Here is a 15,794-nt window from a genome sequence, read left to right as displayed (position 1 = left end):
TTTCTGTTTTGTTAAATTCAGTTGTATCATTTTTAAATTTGAGATTCCACATGTAAGTGATGTCATATGATATTTTTCTTTCTCTGTCTGACTGACTTCACTCAGTATGATGCTCTCTCGGTCCATCCATGTTGCTGCAAATGGCCTTATTTCATTCTTTTTAAAGGCAGAGTAATATTCCATTGCCAAAAACCAAGCATTTACTGTCTGGAGTTGGATATTTCTAAGAAGTTTTCAAACTTGATTAATTTACTGATTAAAGATCAGATTCTTAGGGGGCCTGTATCTTTCCCCCATTTATTTAAAGGGTTCTGCATCTGAGAAAGCTTTAGCCCCTTTCAGAGAGAGAGGTCTCAGCTTGGTAAAACACAAGGCATCCTTTCCAGGAGTGAGCTGCCTGTTTGCGTGGGTCCTGCCATGTTGGGTGTTGCTTAGTGGATTGGCTTTTCCAAAGGGGGCATCAATTTGCTGTGTGTTCTGTGGTCTGCAAGGGCTTGTGCCTTGTGCACCTTGCATACCTCATCTCCTTCATCTCTGGGCAGAGCTTTTGGGATGGGTGTGGAAGCTCACATGCATATCCCTGGATTTGCATGAGGATAGTGTGGCAAGCCTGCTTTTTATGCTGACTCTCCTTTCTCTGAGCTCTTGAAATATCTATGGTCATAAATAGTGGCTTATTTTAAATTCTATGCATGACTATAAAAATAGTTTCATTTAGAAAGAAAAATGAATAATTTTAAGTACCTCCTTAGGAGATTTAGTAAAAACATGACTTATAGAATAATTTTTTGCCATGGAAGAAAGGAAGTCTTGGATGTATTTCTCTGTTTCAGTTTTGCAGTAGCTGACGGTCTAAGGATGAGGCTTGCTTCCTTGACTGAGATGTCACCCGGACAGGTAGCACCATTTGCTCCTAATGATGACTGATGGTAGTCAAACAAGTTCTTCCATGTCGAGAGGGCACTTAGAAGGCAGGTGATAGAGCGCAGTTCTCACCACCTGAAAGCATTTGTTATCACTCAGCTTTGATGCAGCAACACATTGCTGTTCTTGGCATAATGAGAGCCAGGCTGCAGGAGTTACTGCTGCAACCAACTCTTACCTGCCAAACTATAAAGACAAACTATTTTGAGGATTAAAGGATGGAATCCCTTTGTGCTTTGTTGAAGCAGAACTGAGAGGTTCATAATGACAGACAGAACCATTAGGAAGCATGAAAGAAAAAGCAGCGGCAGGTCTGAAAGTGTTCTGTGTAGAAAGGAGTTGACGCCCTTTAAATGTTTAAGTTCAAATAATGTGCAGTCCTTTATCTCCAAAGACCACATTACCGACCCACTGTTAGTGCAGCATGTGCTATGGGTTGTTTTCCAGCAGAGGGGATAGATTGTCTTCAGATGTGTCTCCTCATGCTTGCCAAAGAGCTCCTTAGAGACCAGTGACAGCCACTAAGGAGCCCGAAGGCAGGGGAATGGGGAAGCTGGATTGTAATGGCTAGTGCTTGTGTTGTGCTGGGTTCCTTTCTAAACATGGATCACTTCAGTTATTCTTCACTAACAAGCACCTTAGGAGGCAGGAGTGCTTATTAGTCCCACCATTACAAATAAGGATGGGCTTCCCAGGTGGTGCTGGAGGTAAAGAACCTGCCTGCCAGTGCAGGAGATGTAAGAAATGGGGGTTTGATCCCTGGGTCGGGAAGATCCCCCTGGAGGAGGGCATGGCAACTCACTCTAGTATTCTTGCCTGGAAAATCCCGTGGACAGAGGAAGCCTGGCGGGCTCTAGTCTATAGCGTTGCAAAGCGTTGGACATGACTAAAAGCGACTTAGCAGGCAGCACAAGTGGAAAAACTAGGCTAAAGAACTTGCCCATGGGCACACAGCTAGTAAATGGTGCAGCTAGCATTTGAACTCATGCAAGCTGATGCCAGGGCTGCAGCTCTTAAGCTTTGCATCCTGCTGCAGTCTAGGGAGTGACTGAGAACACAGAATCTGGGCTCAGAGAAATATGGACTCAAATTCTGACTCTTCCAACTGACTGTGTTATGAACATGAGCAAGTTATTAAACATTGTTGAGGCAAGAAAAGAAATCAGCCGGAGAAGTCTGTTACAGATCATGGCCCGGAATACACATGCCATAAATGCTAGCTGCTGCTGCTGTTAGCATTTTGATTTTGCCACAGAACAGAGTGAAGCTGAGAGGTAGGGGCTCTCTCCTTGAGGGTGTGTAAAGAAAGAATTACCTTGACATTCTTATTATCAACAGGGCAGATTTCTGAGCCCCACTCATGAGAGATCCTAATTCAGTAGGGTCTGGGGAAGTGGTGGATAATTAGACCCAGAAACCTGAATTTTTCACAAGGACTTGAGGTGATATGGAATGGATGGTCTGCGGAGCTCACGTTGAGAAGCTCAATGGTGTGGGAATCACAGAAGTGTCCTGTCCTTATCCTGGCTGGGCTGACTGGCCACAGATGGTGTGCACAAGGCTTTAGAATTTCCACTAGTTCAGAGCTGCCTTCCATAATTGATTTCTACATTGAGTCACAGTCAAGCAATAATGTGGGACATGCGTATTCTGCAGACTCTCTTAATCATTAAAAAACAAAAGTAACAAAAATAAAGCAGCAAAAAACAGCCATTGGAATGTAAAAGTTTCAGTTTCAGTATTGGCAATTTTAGAATGTGTGCTGGAGTGAACAATAGGAAAAAAATCACAGACTTTTAGAGCCGGTGCTGAACTGAGGACAAGAGGGGAAATGGCTGGTTTAAAAATCATACAGTCAACTGGCAGCAAGTCTGCAACAGGACTTTGGTGTTTTGATACCCTGGCCACCTTTGGACTTGCACTCTTTGGGAGGCTCTGCCTTCCATGAGTTTAAGGTGACAGCCTAAAGGAAGCAGGCGCCCCTCACCTGCCTGCCACTGGATTTACTTTTTTTCATTCTGGATGCTTTTCTCCACCTTGTGCAGCTGGTAACTGCCCACTCATTCTTTAGGGTCTCTTGTAAGCTGCCTTTTCTGGGATGGTTTCTTTGCCTGTCTCCCACCCTTGCTCCCACCAGAGTTCATTACCGCCCCCCCCCACCCCCCCGCCTCCCCTGGCCATTACTGAACCTTATGGCAAGTGTTGCACTTAATTGGAATTTTTTGCTACTTGTCTTCTTTCCTGGGATGCAATTAGGTGGCACAAGTGAAAGCCAGTGTCTTATTTTCCACACTTGCAGACATCCTTAACCACTTATTTGTTTATTCTCATAAGTGAATGGAGCATCCACTGCCTATACTATGTACACTTAGAGAATACAAGGAAAGCAAAATATAGCCTTGATGAGAAAATCCATTTAAAAAAACTGGATAATTTGCTACTGATATGTAGTGTGAAGAAAACAGGAAAGGGTGATGTGATAGATAAATGAAATGGTGGTGGATTTCTTTTGACTGGATGGTCAGGGAAGGGCCTTTTCAAAGGGTCTCTCATGTGATCTGAGACCCAAATGGTGAGATGTGGGATCCATATAAAGATCTGAGAAAAGAGTTTTCTAGTTGAAAGCAAGGGTATATGCAAATGAGCTTAGGATGAGAATGAACTGGCGTCTTTGGAGAACAGAAGGAAGCCGTGTGGGGAGACTAGAGTGAGTAAGAAGAGGAGGGTGTGAGATGAAGACAGGCAGGGCAGCATCTTGTATGGCCTTGGTGACCGTGGAGACTTCTGTCTGGATCCTAGTCTAGGGGTGATGAGAGGCAGTTAGTGATGCTGAAGCAGGAACACGGCATGGTGACATGCACAATTGTTCACTGTTACCTGCTGAACTTCGACTTGTCCTCAGATTCTTAATACAGTATCAGTGGTCCCCAACCTTTCTGGCACCGGGGAACAGGTTCATGGAAGACAATTTTCCATGGATGGGAGGTAGGGGATGATTTTGGGATGATTTTCATAAGGAATGACCAAGCTAGATTCGTCAAATGTACAGTTCACAGTCGTGTTCATACTCCTATGAGAATCTAATGCCAAGGCTCATCTGACGGGAGGCGGAGCTCAGGTGGTAATGTGAGCGGTGGGGAGTGGCTCTAAGTACAGATGAGTCTTTTCTCACTCACCCGCTGCTCACCTCCTGCTATGCAACCTGGTTCCTAACAGGCTATAAACTGGTACCGGTCCAGGGTTGTGAACCCCTGCTCTAGACAGTCTCTACTTATTGATCAGTTTGCATTTAAGGAAAAAAAAAAAACTTGGGCATTCTTGCTAAACCATTTGAGGATCCCGTTCATGTTTCAGGCACTTTTGTATGTCTGGTCCTTTGTACTGTACCTGGCAGAGAGTAGGTTCTTGGTAACGTTTGTTGTATAAGTGAATGGTTTCTGAATTTTGTTCTTTTAAATAAGGAGGTAGCAAAGTTCTCTCTGTTGGGTCGCCTTTTAGCAAGTCCACAATGTGGTAGGTGGGAGCGTATTTTGGAAATTAGTTGGTTGACATGCCAGCTTATTTCAGTTAACTTGAAACATTTCTTTAGTTCTATAAAATTCAAATATAGTTAAGCCAGGAGATAGTAGAGTGGGGGCTTCGGAGAGGCCAAGTGACAGCTGTATTTTCTCACCAGCCTTTAAGCATCAGATACGGAAGGCCTGGTGGACTTCTGCCTCTGGTATCATCACAGACTGTTTTGAGAAACTTCTAATTATACACACTGAAAAATGTTGGATAGCATACAAATGTTGTAGCCAAGCTCATCAAAATTTAAGGTAAATTCATAGGCACTGAAAATTGGAGAGCTGACATCATGGTGGTAAGTGAGAACTCTAGGCTGCCTTGTGGGTACCTGGAGATTAGAGAAACCCAGAGCCTTGGGGGGATGAAATAGTGCTGTATAGCAGCGGGTGAGTGAGTGTCGTCTGTTGTGGGATGGGAGGCAAGGCCATGGGCACTATAAGGTGGGGAGTTAGGATTTATGAAGAGCCTGAAAAAGCCAGGAGTCTTGACGATCTGCACACCCAATGAAAAGATGGACCAGAACCACCCATCAGGCAGAGAAAGTTGATACAAACAGTTGTTTGTTCCAGGCTGGGCTGGGAACAGAGGAACAGAAGGTCTCTCTCCTGAGAATTTAGACCTCATGAGGGTTTAGGGTTTAAATTCATATTATCTCTAACACATACGCTATCCAGGAAACCTCAAGGGAATTAAGATGATTCCAGTGTGGTAGAGACTCAGAATGCCAGGCAGGATCAGATGAAGATCCTCTTTAGAGGAATGCACACAGAGCCGAAGTTCTTTAGAACTGTCACGGATTGTGAGTAGCCCTATCTGAGCTCACAATAGAAAGTTACCAAATACACAGAGTACACAAGTCATTAAGTAGAAACAGAGAACGATAGAGTCAGATGTCCCAAGGACCTTGGTATAAGAATGATCAGAGTTTATAGGAATAAAAGAAACTTTCATTAAAAGTGTGGAGAAGGGACAGGAAGCTATTAAAAAGGACTAGGCAGAATTTGAAAAAGAAACAGTGAGATTCTGGAAATAGAGATTATTATTTGAAATTAGAAACTCAAAGAGAAAGGATTTTAACCACAAATGTCTTGTTTTGATAATCGGATGAAAGGTTTGAGTTTACAGTATTCTTAAAATAGCACACATAGCAAAGTATGCAAATTATAAGTGCATAACCTTATGAATTTTCACAGATTAAATATACTACATAACCAGTATTCAGTTTAGGAAACAGAACATTATCAGCATCTTAGAAGCCCTTTCATGTGCTCCTCCAGGTAATCTCCCCACTCCAAGGGCAAACACTATCCTGAATCTAACACTAAATTTAGTGTTGCTTGTTTTTATAAACATTATAAATGGATTTATATAGTACATGCTATTTTGCATATTATCTTTAACTCTCAAAATATGAAAGTAATAAAAATATGAAATTCATTTATATTTTTCTTTTTTATGTAGTTTGCGTCTTGTTATTTAATATAGAATTCTATTGTATAAATAAACCATTCTTTATTTATCCATTCTATTGCTGATGGGTGTTTGGGTAATTTCCAGTTTGGGGCCATTATTTATCCATTTCTATCAGTTTGTATCTAGGAGTGGAATAGCTAGGTCCTGGAGTATGCATGTGGAAAGCATTAGTAGCACTGCCTAACAGTTCCCAGCCTTTTCTAACCTAGGTGAAATCTTGTGTGAAAAACAACAAATAAAACTGTATTAAAAAATGTCAGAATGAAACAAACTAATGAAATGGATGGATTAACAGATTAGACCCAGTGAAGATAAATTTCAGTGATTTGAAAGATAAATATCCAAGATTCAGTATAGAAAGACAAAAGGATTGAAAAAGAGAGAAATTGAAACATAAAATTAGAAGTTGCAACTTATGTCTAATTGAAGGCTCAGTGGAACTGAGTTAGAGCCTAAAATTATCTAACTCAACATTATCCAGTAGAGATATAATGTGAGCCACACATGTAGAAAATTTTAAGTTTCTAGTATATATGTTTTATTTAACTTAATATATAAAATGGACTTCCCTGTAGCTCATACAGTGAAGAATCTTCTTGCATTGCAGGAGATACCTGGGTCAGGAAGATCCTCTGGAGAAGGAAATGGCAACCCACTCCAGTATTCTTGCCTGGAAAATTCCATGGACAGAGGAGCCTGGTGGGCTACAATCTGTGGGGTCACAGAGAGTTGGACATGACGAGTGACTAACACTAATATGTAAAAGATATTTTTATTTCAACAGGTAATCAATATGAAAATTAATAATGAGCTATTTCACATTTCTTTTAATACTAAGTCCTCAGAATCTGGTGTGTAATTTTTACATTTTGGGCTTCCCTCATGGCTCAGTGATAAAGAATCCACTTGCCAATGCAAGAGATGCGGGTTCGATCCCTGGGTCAGGAAGATCCCTTGAAGAAGTAAATGGCAACCCACTCCAGTGTTCTTGCCTGGGGAATCCCATGGACAGAGGAGCCTGGTGGGCTACAGTCCATGGGGTCACAAGAGTCTGACGCGACTGAGTGACTAAAATGACAACAACTTTACATTTATAGAGTATCTTAATTTAAACTAGTCACATTTCAAGTGTTCAACAGCCACATGTGGCTAGTGACCACCATATCAGCGTAGCTCTAACCAGTGAAGGTGTTTAGGGAGGAGAAATTCACAGAAGGTCACTAGGTACGTGGACAAATGAGCCAGTGGTAGCAGAGGGCGGTGTTGGGAGGAATGTGGGTTAGTGTAACATCTCAGTGGTGGCATCAAGCTTTGAGTTTACGTGCATTCACGTCCCTCTCTACACTTATTATACCCTTCAACATCCAGTGAGTTGAAAAATTATAGGCATTGAGTTGATCAGAGCAATAGTCAACCATGGCTTAGTACCAGAAGAGAAATATATCATGTCTGTTGAATTTACAGGGGGGATGTGGAAACTCAGAATTTAATTATCCTCATGCAAATTCGACCAGCAGCCTAAAGTGAACAATTCTGACATTTACATCAAAGTTCACTGTGTTTATTAATAGCAGCAGGCAGGTTGGAAGTGGTTTTCATTGCTTTGGCTGCAATGATGTGAAAACTTGACAATGAATATAAGTAGGTTGTTGCCTTGGTTTTTATGTCTCAGTTAAAAGAGAACACCAGGTCCTAGTGTGCTCATATAACCCAAAAGCTGTATTATCTGGCTCGGAATCAAATACCTTATGAACTTGACCCAAATAACCTCAGACTTCCTGGGAAATTCTATGTTTAGGTAACAAATGTGACTGCAGTCTGTTGGGCCACTGTTGCAGTAGCTTCAAAAGCAGTGAAGCAAGGCCTTTAGAACCTCTGTCTGGTGTTGCTTTTTGAAAAGTAGTAATAGCACTGCTCTATTTAAAATAAATAACCAACAAGGACCTGCTGTATAGCATAGGGAACTCTGCTCAATACTCTGTGATAACTAAATGGGAAAAGAATTTGAAAAAGATTAGTTATGTATGTGTAATTGACTCACTTTGCTGTACACCTGAAACTAACACAACATTGCTAATTAACTCCCATATAAAATAAAAATTAAAAAGCAGAAAAGTAGTCATGAAGTTGAAAACGTTTCTTTGCCCTTAAAAACACCTCTAAAGTGCTGTGTTTATTTGTGTAATCATAACACTTTTTTATGCTGGCTCTGCCATTCCAAAAATAGGGGCGTGACTATTATGCAAGAGAGACCGTTATGTAAGGTTGGGATCTTTACGACAGGAAAAAGTTCTTCTTTATCCCTTGGTTTAAGTATGAGACCTGCTCAGGCAATAAGTGCAGCCATTATGTTTGATTATGAGGCCGGCAATGAAATTATTAGTTTAATCCAATTATCCCAAATACTGGAACATACAGATCTAGAGTGTTCTACTATGTTAACTTTGAGCTACTCTTTATATTGGCTTTGAGAAGTTTATGAAACAGACCCAGTCTAATGTAGAACTTATATTAAATGGATCATTTTCCCAAGTTATGGGAAGGTAGATCCATCACATGTTGAACTTTTTATTTGTGCCCATTATCTGTGACACCAAAGGGAATGTCTCAAAGCCAGTGCCAGTGTCCTCCTGGTATCATGAGACCAAGTTTACTGGTGAAAATCAGCCAGTGGAAAGGACAGTCAGTCCTCTGTGTCTGTGGGTTCCTCGGGTTGAAAATATTTAGAAAAAAAAATTTCCAAAAGTTCCAAAAACCAAAACTTGCAGGCAACTTAATATTTATGTTGTATTAGGTATTATAAGTAATTTAGAGATGATTTAAAGTGCACAGGAGAATGTGTTTGGGTTACCTGCAAATCCTACACCATTTTGTCTAAGGGACTTGAGTGTCTGAGAATGTTGGTATCTGCAAGGTCCTGGAACCAGTCCCTGGTGGATACCAGGGATGGTTGTATTCTAGGAGTTGGGGTGTTGACTGTGTGACTAGGGAAAAGTCACTCATCACTTTACTTTTGGATACTTTTGTGATAAAAATTATTCCTCATGTACATTAGAATTGGAAGGAATTGTTTAGTTGTTTAGTTGCTTGTTGTTGTTTAGTTGCTAAGTTGTGTCCAGCTCTTTGAGACCCACATGGACTGCAGCTTGCCATGCGTCCCTGTCCTTCACTATCTCCCGGAGTTTGCTCAGAGTCGTCATGTCCATTGAATTGGTGATGCTATCCAATCATCTCATCCTTGGTTGCCCCCTTGGACTCTTAGGAGTCAATTATTCTCACTTCACGGTCTTCCCTGGTGGCTCAGATGGTAAAGCGTCTGCCTGCATTGTGGAAGACCTGGGTTTGATCCCTGGCTTGGAAAGATCCCCTGGAGAAGGAAATGGCAACCCACTCCAGTACTCTTGCCTGGAAAATTCCATGGACGGAGGAGCCTGGAATGCTACAGTCCATGGAGTCGCAAAGAATTGGACACAACTGAACGACTTCACTTTCACTCTCACTTCACACCCAAATTACTAGAGCTCTGAAAAGCATCTGGGACAAATCACCATTAGACTTTGGCCCAAATGCTGAACCAGAGGTTACTCCTTTATAACAGTATTCTCTCCATGATATTTCACAGGATTAGAACACTCTCCTGTATCGAGCCAACATCTTTTTTAGCCAATTTCCTACTCATAGGAGCTTGGGAGATAAAACATTATAAATGTGGATTTTTTTTTTAAGAAACAAGTAAAAGGACAGTCTATCAATCTATATCAGATGTTTACAGATTTGGATCTTCATGAATGCATCTAGTCTAATTATAATGCCTAAATTCTTGCTTTTTTTTCCCCCTGCAACTCTCCAAATTTCACAAGGATCAGCATCTTTGTGGTGTGGTTTCAAAATTCAGGCATTGTGCTACAATGGGTTTGTGTCAAAAGCAGAGAAAGTACTTTTGCCTCTCTAGATCCACCAGGAACCCTCATATATATATTTTTTTAAGAGCTGATTTTATTTTTATCTTGGGTCTAACAATTAACAGGGTTAGGGATTCTCCCATTCTACTCAAGAGTTTTCTTGCCAGGACTCCAGAGCCTTGTAGCTTTTTCCAGGGTGGAGATGGTGAATTACATGTGTGGGGATGCCAATGGTCCATGGCATCCCCACACATGCCAACAGGTCCATGGGACTCCTACAGTCATAGTGTCTCTCTGATTCATTGCCTGTTCATATAGGATAGTCACTCATTTCTCATTTACTCAGCTAGTATTTGTTGAAAGTGCATGATTGGTGCTTATACTCTTCCTTGGGAAACTCTAAATATCCTCTTCAGTCTGATATGTTATGGCCAGAGGACCCTCAATGAAGGTGGAGTTTTTCCAGGCTAGTTGTGGAGGCTCAGAGGACCTGGACTGGACCTCAGTGGGATTTCCCACCTAGGTTAGAATCCCCAGTGACTTTACTCTCCATCTCTCTGATTGCCATGCTGGTCTTGATCCCTACAAGAGCCTTGTGAAGGATGCTGGCATCCCCTTGGTTCATGGTACCCGTATCACCGAGGAAGCGATGAATACAGCTCTGAAGGTTTGGAATTCAGACTTGGACAGGGAAGAGAGTGGCAGATAGAGCAGTAGGGCCAGGCGGGGGCTGCTAAATTCTTAGAGTTTCTGGGGTGGATGCCCTTCTGCTACCTCAGTGATCCTCTTTCACTGAACACTCTGAGCTCTTGGCTGTCCTGTCATACAGGACAGTGCATCCTGGGCTTTGGGAAAGGTGGTGGGATTTTAAGGAGCTTCCTTTTTGATTTACCACCTGGCCCAGTTCAGCTGGTAAAGAATCCACCTGCAATGCAGGAGACCCGGGTTTGATTCGTAAGTCAGGAAGATCTCCTGGAGAAGAGATAGGCTACCCACTCCAGTATCTGTGGGCTTTCCTGGTGGCTCAGATGATAAAGAATCTGCCTGCAATGTGGGAGACCTGGGTTAGATCCCTGGGTTGGGAAGATCCCCTGGAGGAAGGCATGGAAACCCACTTCAGTATTCTGGCCTGGAGAATCCCCATGGACAGAGGAACCTGGCAGGATACAGTCCTTGGGGTCGCAAAGAGTTGGACATGACTGAGTGGCTAAGAACAGCACAGCGCTTGGTTCTAAGGTCATTTCTTCCCAACAGCTGCTCTGTATCTCTGCTCTTTCTCACATGGAATTTGCAGGTGAATTGACTTCCTCAGCAATCTCAGAGTGCAAACTGAAGGTGTAGCTGTTTTGTGCTAAGTGCTAAATCTTGTTGGGGTAGTGAGAGGGGAGAAGCCTGGACTATATTTAAGTGAAGATGGGAAGTCCCTCGAGTTGGTTGACTCTTGGTTTATCACTGCGGTGTAGCTGTACCAAGCAGAACCTCCACTTTCAATGTTCGTTTCCCTAATGTTGAAACATGCACATACTCTGAGACATTATAGGGTTTAACTTGTGCCAGGAATGGAGTTGGGAACTTTTCCCCAAGGAAAGTTTTGAAGGCAGTTTTCAAGGAAAGCATTGAAGGCAAAAACTCAGGAAAAAGAAAAGAAAAGGAACCCAGCTTCCAAGCTGGAAAACTCAATGTTGCTCTCTAATCAGATGACTGAAAACGAGTGGCAGCTACGATTACAGGCCATGTGAGGGACAGGACTGGTAATAACACAGCGTATCAGGAGTCCTGAATGAGGAGGTGGGAAGCCTGAGACTGGCAGTTCTGTGAGATTTGAGGTGAACAAGCAAAGGGGTAATTATATAAGCTTGAAAATTGTTTATGCACCTGTCCTCTGAAGGCAACACAGGGTGACTCTGTACTCACCGTGTTGGACCCTGACTCCCTACCTGTCTGAGTTGCTCAACATGCCATTGCCTCTGTCCTGGCCTCTGTCAGTACAGCTGTTCCCATAGCACTGTTCTCACAGGGGTGTGAGGTGGGGACTGTTCATGGCAGGCCAAGCCCCTAGCATGGTGGGCAGTGCTTCTTACATGTTAGCTATTATTATCTAGGTTTCTGTAACCCAGAACAGTACTTGGCTCATAGCTGACATTCATTCAATAAATGCTTGTTGATTAAGTGAACATTTATGATGTTTTAATAAAAGTTTCCTTTTTATTTAACAACTTCCCTCCCTTGCTGATAATGTTATTTGATGCCTTATAAAGACATATGAAAAACTTTGGAGTAAGAGTTCTGAAAATAATGCAGGATCAAATGTGTAAGAGGGTACATACAAATATTTTCTCTTAAATCAGACTATGATAAGCATTTTTAAATCAAAAACATATTCCCTTCCATATATTTCATCATTTTGCAACTGTAGCTTAGTGTTCAATTAGCCATATTTCTCTCCAGCTCTGCTTCATTTCCTATGTTTAATAAAAAATGGCAGCATTCTTTCTCACATTGAAGCCAGAATCTGGGCATTGTCATCGTCTCTTCTCTTTCCTTTGTTCCCCACCCATTTGTGTTCCTGGATATAGCCATGTTCATTTCATCTCCTGATGAGCTTCCGAATCTGTTCTTTGTACCTCTCTCTGCTATTATTTTATTAGTCCAGCTACTGTCATCTCTTGCCTAAATTAATGTCACAGTTCCCTGACTGATAATTAAGGGAAAGTCTTCTAGGAATGTCCAAGGCAACCAATGTTTGAACTTGCTGCTGGCAAGCACTCCAGTGCTCATGCACATAGCATTTATGAAAGATTTAAGCAGCTTGGATTTCTATGGGCTTGCAGAATGTTGAGGCTTTCTTTCTCTCCTACTGAATTATGTACAGAAGACTGCTGCTGAAGCTACTTGGATATTCATTTTCAGGTGAGGTTTTTCTGAAGTTTGCTGTTATCATGGAGGCATATTAATTCCAAGGAAATAAAACTTCTCAAGATTACAGAAGATCTAGTTGTGGAAAAAAATCCAACATAGAAAGATTTTTATGTATATTAGAAAAGCATGGCTTATTCAATCCAGATTTATTTGGCAAAGCCCACATGTATCCTGAGGCTACCCTGCTTAGGGCAGTTGATATCCTATGTGGTAGAAGTCATATAGGATTATAGAATCAATCTTTCAGAATTCACAGGCTAAAAGTTTCTACATTGATTAGGAAAACTGAAGTTTAAATGGAGTAATAGTTTCAAATCAGCTGTCTAAGAGATGACTTTACCAGACTAGGGACAGGCATATTTACCATATTTGGGCAAGCTTACCAGAATGATTACCCTGGCTCTGGTGGTTCAGATGATAAAGAATCTGTTTGCAATGCTGGAGACCCAGGTTCAATCCCTGGGTTGGGAAATCCCCTGGAGAAGGGAATGGCTACCCACTCCAGTATTCTTGCCTGGAGAATCCCATGGACAGAGGAGCCTGGCAAGCTACAGTCCATAGGGTTGCACAGAGTTGGACACAACTGAAATGACTTAGCACACACATACTCCCATATACATGTTTTTAAACTTTTGTTTGATTTTCCCCTGTTAAAAAAAACATAGCAACAAAAAAGAACTGATTTTGGTACTGATGTCCTTAAAACCAAAGGCTCACATCCACCTGAACCTGGCAGGTCTTCCTCATGAAGTCCAGCCTCAAGCATCATCAGGCTGGTCACTCCTATGGGGATGTTGTTGCCTGAGATGAGGGTCATCAATGCTTCTGTTTCAGAAGGAAAAGGAAGGATTTTTTTGTTCATAAGTGCCTGGATAGAGCTGAAGAAAGAGATGAGAATAGAGGGAAACATGGAGTCTAGTTTGTCTGTGAAAGACTATAAGTTTGGGCAGGAAAGAACTATAGGGCCCAGGTAACATTAGAAGCCAGGTGAGCATCCATCTTCCTCTCCTCACTACGTGGACCGCAGGGTAGACGGACACCCCGGATCCTCCTGGTGCCCCTAGCCTAGCACAGTGGAGAGGGGCAGAGCATCAGGGGAGAGGATGCCTCCAGAAAGTTGGTGATGTCATGGTGGCCCTGAAGACATGGCAGTCGGTCAGGTTTCCACCTGGCTCCGAGGACAGGCCTTGCAGAAAGGCTGGCATGAGGAACTGAAGTGGTTGGTTTTTGTCCTTATTGGACGTGAAGAGTGACATCTGATCGTTCCCCTGAAATAATATGAGGGAGGCTTCAAAGGAGTCTTGAGCCCTAGTAATTCAGGCATGAATGGAAATACGACTCTATTTGCATCCATGGGGTGGTAAAACTTGTAATATTTGGAATACATACAGTCCTGTAATTCTAAAATTGCTATGATTATATTTAACAGCATTCACACATGTGAGGCCAAAACACTACTTAGCACTAATTTACAAATCAATCCTAGAACTTTCTGTTTAGGAAGGATCTTTAGGAAAAAAATCTACAGCAACCCCCATTATTTAGAGTCAGATGGCAAAACTGGGAAGTATCAGCTCTGTGATGTTGGTCATGTTGCTGGCAGTTAGGACTATATCTAGATTCCCAGGTCCTAGACTTAACCATTTTAGAACAGAAGGGGTGAAACAGAAAAACAAAAAATAAAAAAACAAACCCAAACACTAAGACATGCCACAGACAACTTGGGTTTACAAGTTAGAATGCCCAGAAAGTCACATTTTAACACTAGTGTTGTACCAAATCCATCAGTAGTTTTCTAGGCGTGTGAATAATACATGTGTACATTTAAGAAAAAGGTTCTGGAATTTCAGTTCTATCAGGTATGGACAGGAATTGTGTCTCTGATTGCTCTGTCTTTGGTGTCTCCTCCCTGTAGGTTTTATTATGGGAGAAGTTTACTGGTGGCTTTGGTGTGGAAGGGAACAAGTCAGATCACTCCTATCTCTGAGCCTCTGGCTGTTTCCTCTACTGTAAATGTTCTTCCTCTAAATCGTTCTAAAACTATCTCTTCCTCATCTTTTAAGTCTCAGCTCAAGAATCTCCTGTCTTGAGACGCAGCTGCTCCACTCCCTCCCCTCTCCAGGCTAGCTATCTTTAACCTGTGAAGTGAAAAGTCAATGTGTTAGTTGCTCAGTTGTGCAGATCTTTGTGACCCCAAGGACCATAGCCTGCCAGGCTTCTCTGTCCATAGGATTTCCCAGGTAAGAATACTGGAGTGGGTTGCCATTCCCTTCTCCAGGGGATCTTTCTGACCCAGTTATCGAACCTAGGTCTCCCACACTGTAGGCAGATTCTTTACTGTCTGAGCTACCAAGGAAGCCCTATCCCTGTCCTGCTGCTGCTAAGTCACTTCAGTTGTGTCTGACTCCTTGCGACCCCATGGACTGCAGCCCACCAGGCTCCTCCATCCATGAGATTTTACAGGCAAGAGTACTGGAGTGGGGTGCCATTGCCTTCTCCATCCCTATCCTGCTGCTGCTGCTAAGTCGCTTCAGTCGTGTCCGACTCTGTGTGACCCCATAGACGGCAGCCCACCAGGCTCCCCCGTCCCTGGGATTCTCCAGGCAAGAACACTGGAGTGGGTTGCCATTTCCTTCTCCAATGCAGGAAAGTGAACAGTAAAAGTGAAGTCGCTCAGTCATGTCCGACTCTTAGAGACCCCATGTATTGCAGCCTACCAGGCTCCTCCATCCATGGGATTTTCCAGGCAAGAGTACTGGAGTGGGGTGCCATTGCCTTCTCTGATCCCTATCCTAGTGGCTCTCAAATTTTGTCCCCCAAGAAATATTTACCAATGTCTGCAGACATTTTTGACTGTCATGTTTGGGGTGGGAGTGGATGACAGTCAATGTTGATGCTAAATAGCCTGTTGTACACACTCCTCACAACAAGGACTTACCTCATCCAAAATGTCACTCGTGGAACTTCTCTAGTGGTCCAGTGGCTAAGACTCCAAGCTCCCAATGCAGG

At 42.5% G+C, this 15,794-nt stretch overlaps 1 protein-coding gene and 1 long non-coding RNA gene across 3 annotated transcripts in view; both read left to right on the top strand.

Annotated features, from left to right (window-relative positions):
- Window positions 1–15,794, top strand: part of GRM8 (glutamate metabotropic receptor 8) — an 857,461-nt gene that overhangs the window by 30,582 nt on the left and 811,085 nt on the right. The gene's annotated exons all lie outside the window — the stretch shown is intronic.
- LOC129659460 (uncharacterized) overlaps window positions 1–15,794 on the top strand; it is a 35,909-nt gene that overhangs the window by 18,397 nt on the left and 1,718 nt on the right. Inside the window, exon 1 of one of the 2 annotated variants that reach the window (XR_008718083.1) lies at window positions 14,931–15,025. The exons of the other annotated variant lie outside the window; for it this stretch is intronic. This is a non-coding gene — a long non-coding RNA (uncharacterized LOC129659460). Of the gene's footprint in view, window positions 1–14,930; window positions 15,026–15,794 lie in introns of those variants that run through there. 2 annotated transcript variants of the gene reach the window in all.

This window comes from Bubalus kerabau, chromosome 8 (genome assembly GCF_029407905.1).
Source record: "Bubalus kerabau isolate K-KA32 ecotype Philippines breed swamp buffalo chromosome 8, PCC_UOA_SB_1v2, whole genome shotgun sequence".
Lineage (NCBI taxonomy): Eukaryota > Metazoa > Chordata > Mammalia > Artiodactyla > Bovidae > Bubalus > Bubalus kerabau.
This window is presented reverse-complemented; position numbering and strand designations above follow the sequence as displayed.